The following is a 6,513-nucleotide window of genomic DNA, read 5'->3' on the forward strand; positions in this document are numbered from 1 at the left end:
ACTACATAGCATTTTGCACCCCTCTTGCTACACTGCCCCTGCCCCATCACCGCCTACACATATCATCACATACATGGACTGCCAATTTATTTCAGTATAACTACATGAACTTCATGAATTACATGAATTTCATGAAATACAGTGGGTCTCCTTCACCAGATGCATTTATATGGAAATAACCCTTGCTAATGCCAATTCTGAGAGTAGGCCCAAAAAATGATTAGAGAAAAAAAAACAATGTTATAATCATGGAATAGGAAAGTTATGCCCATTGGTTTAACTCTTTCATAAGAGGTTTAATTTTGAGAAATTCTCCTTTCAATTCCTTTGTGGTAAATGCAGTGGTGTGGCTAAGAGGGGGCTGGAGGCAATTGCTCCAGTGCCACACCAGGGAGGGCATCAGGGTGGTACCTTTCTGAGGCCCAGTGAGGACATGCATAGCCTCCCCAAGCCTTGGAAGGTCTTACAAGGCCTGCCAGAGGCCTTAGAAATGCAGTACAGGTTTTTGCTAAAACAAGGAATGCTATTGGGGGAAGGAGTTTAAAAAATTTTTTGCCCTGGATGCCAAATGGTGTAGCTACACCACTGGGTAAATGGGAATGAAATAGGAAACCTGTGCTTGTATATTATGAAGTTGTCTGTCACTGCCACCCCAGAAAATACCCAAAGGTGCATGGGAAGATTAGTTGCAGAGGGCTGCTTGCCTTCCCAGTGGACATGGTGGACCGCAGCACTGCAAAGACTAGGAATATATTTTGTAGCTGAAATAAGGTTCCTTAAAGATCCAAAAAAGATCTGTGCCTGTTGGAATGAGTGCCAGAGCAAATTCAATGTGCTTGGAAGGGAAGAGGACACACTGCTGGGCAACACCCTCCCCATTTTCAAAAAGAAAGGATAAGAGCATTCCATGTAGTGTCTGGAAATGAAGAAAATTCAGCTGAAGGCCAACAAGGAAAGTACAACATGATTGGATGGGATATTATATTGTGCACTAGACCTTCCACGAAATATTTTGCTTGTCTCCTCCAGGTGGTTTTTTAAAAAAATTCATTTAAAATATTTTTGCCCTACTCTTTCTCCTTCTGTTAGAGAGAATATAAGAAGAGTGCTGCTGGATCAGGCCAAAGACCCATGTAGTCCAGCTTCCTGTATCTCACAATGGCTCACCAGATGCCTCAGGGAGCACAGGGAGGTACTCAAAGTGGCTTACAATAAAATAAAATACAATGAAAACTGAAACTAAAGCCAAAAAAACATTAGCAGCAATAAAAACACCATGTAAAAAACCGATGCAAAAACTGGAACAATGAGGACACTGACTTCACTCTTGAAGGAGGGAGTTCCACAAACTGGGCACCACCACAGAGATGGCCTTTTCCTATGTCACCTGCAGATGCACTCCTCTCAGGCTGCAATCCTAACCAACTTTCCAGCACTGACATAAGGGCAATGCAACTCTGAGGTAAGCGAACAAACATTGCCTTATCTTGAGGTCTCCATGACTGCCCCCCCAACTGCAGGATGCAGCACATGCCCCACTAGCACAGCTATGCCAGTGCTGGAAAGTTGGTTAGGATTGCACCATCAGTAGTACAACGCATAGAAGAGCCCCCTCAATTACCTCAGGGAACGGGTAACAACTTGGGGGGGGGGGAAGAAAGGTGGTCCTTCAGATACTTTGGCCCCAAGTAATTTAGGGTCTTAGCCTAAAACCAGCACCTTGAATTGCACTCAGAAACATGCTAACAACCAGTACAGAGCTAGTGAGCAGTTGTGAATCTGCATTCTGCACCAGCTAAAGTTTCTTAATGGTCTTCAAGGCAGCCCCACATAGAGCACATTACAGTAGTCCAAATGAAATGTAACCAATGCATGGATAACCATGGTCTGGTACGAGTGGCTCAGAAGAGGATGCAGCTGGTGCACCAGCCTAAGCTACATGAAGCACCCTGGACCGCAGACTAACCTGGTCATCCCAGTGCAAAGTCAGATCCAGAAGTATGATCATATTCCTTGGTAGTGTCCCTGTGTTCCAGTATTCTATTTTTGTTAATTTTGTGTGACTTTGTTGATATGAAAAAAGTCAATAAAGATACAAAACTGGAAAAAAACGGAAGCTGCAACATTTTGAGCGAATCTGTGAAAGTCAGTGTGTAACACAGCAGACAGGAGAAGGTAAGCAGCGTGGGCAAGGAGTTTAGTGATGCCAAATTACAGGCATACTTTCAAAAGAGGACTCACTCTGGGTTCACCTTCTTTTTTTACCAGCAGAGCAATCTGCAAGCTGCCCTGCCTTTGCAATTCTTTTGACAGAACATCCTTATCAGAAAACTGAACACTGATTGAGTCATCTGTCTGGCATCTCCCTCTATACTTCAAGCAGGCTGTCTGCCTTTGCATTTTATTTTTTTTAAGCACTGCTTGCAACTTTATCCAGTTTAATGTTTGTTTAGTGCGTTTAAATCAAGCAAACACTTTTCCAAGTTTAAAGAGACTGCTTTCAAGGGGAGGAGAAGGTGGGTTTGTGAAGGTGTAACTTCTTCTTTGGACTGAAAAATAGGCCTTTGGACTTTACAGCTTTTTCTGGTATTGTACACCAGCAACAACAATTCATTATTGTCCTCCTTTAGGTTATTACCATTTCAAGTCAAGTTAAAATCAGAGAAAGGAGATCAATAATCACATAACTTAAGAGACATAACTAAGCAGTGAGCACTCCCTTTGGCGTTGACCACACACTCTCTATAAAGTTGATAAGTGCTTTCGTTGAGCAGTTCAGTTGCCAAAAACATTCCAGGAATTTTCTTCATGCCAGGAAACGTGGAACTGCTCAGTTCAGCAAGAAGAGCTTGTATGTGGTAAACTCTGGTTCACACAGATTTCTTACTCACTGCAGGAAAGAGGCATTGTTTTACAGCTGTGATTCCCAAAGTTTTTACACCAGGACCCTCTTTTAAGAATGACCCTATATCAGGACCCACCTAGCTTTACGAGTCTCAAATAAAAATTGGTTTCACTTTACCAACTGCTTAAGCCTCTGCTTTCATTCTTTTTACTATGCTGGGGAGACCGCCTTCTGGAGCCTTTATTGAGGTCCATAAGATTGGGACCATTCTGGTGGTCTTGCCTTGCCCTTCACCTGGCCTTTAGAGCCAAGGCCTATTCACCTACTCACAATTAATCTCATGCACATGTCTCAGTTTTGCTTTCCACATTTTGCTTGCCAGCTGGGGGTGGGGAACTTCCTTCTCCAGAGTTTATTGGGCGCTGCATTCATCTAATTGGGGTCATTCTGGTGGTGTTTTGTTCCCCTCGACCTGCCCTTCAAAGTGGACTGAGGCACATTTGTGAACCCTTGAGTAAAAGCAAAGGTGCTGCTCTGTTTTTGTTTCCATAGGGCTCAATACATTTTCCTTGCCAACTATCAGCTTGTCAGGTTCACGACCCACCAAAAATCAGGTTCAGACCCACTGGTGTGCTGCAAACCACAGTTTGAGAACTGTTGTTTTAGAGCAAAGGTCCCCAAACTACAGCTTGGGGGCCACATCCAGCCCGCCACAAGATTTTATCCAGCCTGCAGCAACTTGTTTTTTCGGTCAGAGCATTTGCTAATGTTTGACATTTTTACTCATTATTTATCACTTCTCAGTTTAAGTATGGCATCTTATCTTTGCAGTTGTCACATTTCTCTTTTGTTTTGAATCATATCATGCTAATTACAAAAAAGATCCAAATAAAACTTATTCACTGGTTCGAATTCTGTTCATTTATAAAACTGATTTTTTGGGGGGCACATGAAAATGTTTGAAGTGTATGATGTGGCCCTTGTACTGAAAAGTTTGGAGTCCCCTGTTTTAGAGCATAAACATATGGCACAGAGAGCCTTAAGATGAAGAGTGGTTACAGGAATTCTGTTCATTTCTATTTTGCTATCATTTTAATTTAATTTTATTTTTGCACCTCACTCTTTCTTTGTGCACATGATCTTTGTCTTGTTCTGGGGGATCCGCTTCTCTGTTGCAGCACTTCTGTTAATATAATATTCCAAATAAAGGGAAGAGTTACCTGTGCTGCTCTAAGTCACTGGCTTTGCTTTTGCAGCCGCAACTGACTCTGAAGGCGAGGAGGAGGGGCTGCTTTATACCAGCAGTCGGGCACCTGAAGAAACTGGTGTTTTGCCCCCCCCCCTCCAAGAATGCCAGTTCTCTAAGCTCTTTTGTTATGTAAAACAGACATGAAGCCAAGCCCCAAGAAGGCAGTACTCTTATATATGCTCTGTATATAACTTACTGGCACCAGTTATAGTACGATGGATTATAGTACTAATTTAATTGTAGTAATAAAGCTAATAACTGTAGCAATATAGCTAGAGTAACTTTACTGACATTAATCACTGCAATCCTCTGTATGCTTACTGATTTCAGTTGGACTTCTTTATCATGGTTAAGAGACAGAAAGACAGGCTGGAGAGAACTGGAGTGGAGCATGCGCCCAAGACCTGATCACAATCTCTTTCAGAGCCCAATCCTATCCTTCCCCTCCCCCACACTGATGCAGCCGTGACACTGGAGTGTGTGCTGCATCCTGTGGAGAGGGCGTCCCAGAGGTCTGCCCTGGGTAAGAGAACATTTGTTCCCTTAGCTGGGAGTAAGCCTCTGTATCTAGAATAGGTCTAAGATCAGTACCAGCAATTTCAGGTCCAAATGACCCTAGGAAGGTAGACTGAGGTCTAGAAGGAGGATAGGATATCAGTGGTGCCACTGCCACCAATACCATCCCTTTCTAGCCCTCATTCTGCCCCCATTCTGCCCCATCTCCTACCCATTCCTCCCCAGTCCGGGAAGGGGTTAAACATTTTTTCCTCCTAAATTATTTACTGTTCAAGCACCACCATGTAATCAGGTACTGGGTACACCAACTGTAACAGAGTTACTGTAAAGTTCACAACTTTTGGGGGCCACATCACATCACAGTCAAATATATAGTTCATTTATTTTCAGTCAGAAAGTTAGTGTTTAGCTTCATGGGCATTTAATGGTGCATGTTTATACTGAAAACAATTTTATTTATTTTACTCAGAAGTAAGCCCATTGTGGGCGAAATCCTAACCCCTTATGTCAGTGCTTTCCAGCACTGGCATAGCAGTGCCAATGGGATATGTGCTGCATCCTGCAGCTGGGTGTCACTCAAGGAGGTCTCCTCAAAGTAAGGGAATGTTTGTTTCCTTACCTCGGTGCTGCATTGTCCTTATGTCAGTGCTGGAAAGCACTGCCATAAGGGGTTAGGATTGTACCCCACGTTAGGGAAGACTTGGGCTGTATTCCAGTCTTACTCACTGGAAACACACACCTCTAATTATGTATAGCAAGTATCATTGTACTGCACATCTAGATACAACTTTCTTAAAATGCTAACTTGACAGATTTTGGAAGCATCTTTTAGAAGAAGAATGCTGGGAAACCACAGAAAATGCTTGAAAATAAGTTCTGAAGTGACATACCGTGTGTTGGAGATTTTATCCTCAAGTACATATACCAACAGCACAAACAACTCCATAGTTCTTCCATTGTACATGTTATTGGTCCACATAGAACTTGGGGTGGATTTAACTGCCATTCCTCAGGGTACTCTGGATATTGGCAATGGATCAGCAAAAGAATTCATTATAAACTATGGGAGTATTGCTGACTCATATCCTTCATTTCTTGAAAGCAGCTTTGTTTACCAGAATGTTTCTGTTATAGTATTTGACTCAGCAAAGAGGCATAAACTTTTTAGGAGCAAGTACGAGACAATAGCATTAACCTTTGGGGAGCACTTCATATCTTTTGTTTGTTGCTGAAGTGTTATCATTCTGGGAACAACTGTCTTACAAGGATGAAAATGTAAGAAAGGAAATTCAACTTAATTCATATATTAGAGGAGAAAAATTCAAAATTGTCACCTTTGCAAGAAAGGTGATAAAGCTAAAATGTGAAAGGCACGCTCCAGCACTAGTAAACATTCTAAAACTGCAACTGAATCACAGTGGAATAGGAGATAAAGGCTACCCATTCAGACAATCTTCCAATAGGGAGCTTGTGAATCTCTTTGCTATCTTCTGTGCACTAAAATAGCTTCCACGGGCATTTTATACTTCCTCCCAACACTGCTGTAGATATTGACTGTATTTATTACAGGAATGGCTGGCGCCCCTGACAGGATAGGACTTCATTACAACTGCAAAGCAATCAATAGCTGTTCTCAGGAATGCTAAATATTTCAGCAACATGGCTGAAATATGTAGCATATTTGCTTCCCACTATCACCATCCACCCATGAAAATGTTTGAGTGATCTGTGCACTTGGTAAAGAGAAAAGGGGGGGGAGTAGAAATGGAGCAGATGTTTATTCACTGACAGCTCAGTCCTAAAGGCAGCACTGCCACTGGGTGCAGTGGCACCAAAGCGGCTACCACTGCATTCTGTGGCCCGACAGCAGCTGGTGGAAGTCTTTTCAGGGGAAGGCAACTTT

Source organism: Tiliqua scincoides, chromosome 2 (assembly GCF_035046505.1).
Source record: "Tiliqua scincoides isolate rTilSci1 chromosome 2, rTilSci1.hap2, whole genome shotgun sequence".
In the NCBI taxonomy this organism is placed as follows: domain Eukaryota; kingdom Metazoa; phylum Chordata; class Lepidosauria; order Squamata; family Scincidae; genus Tiliqua; species Tiliqua scincoides.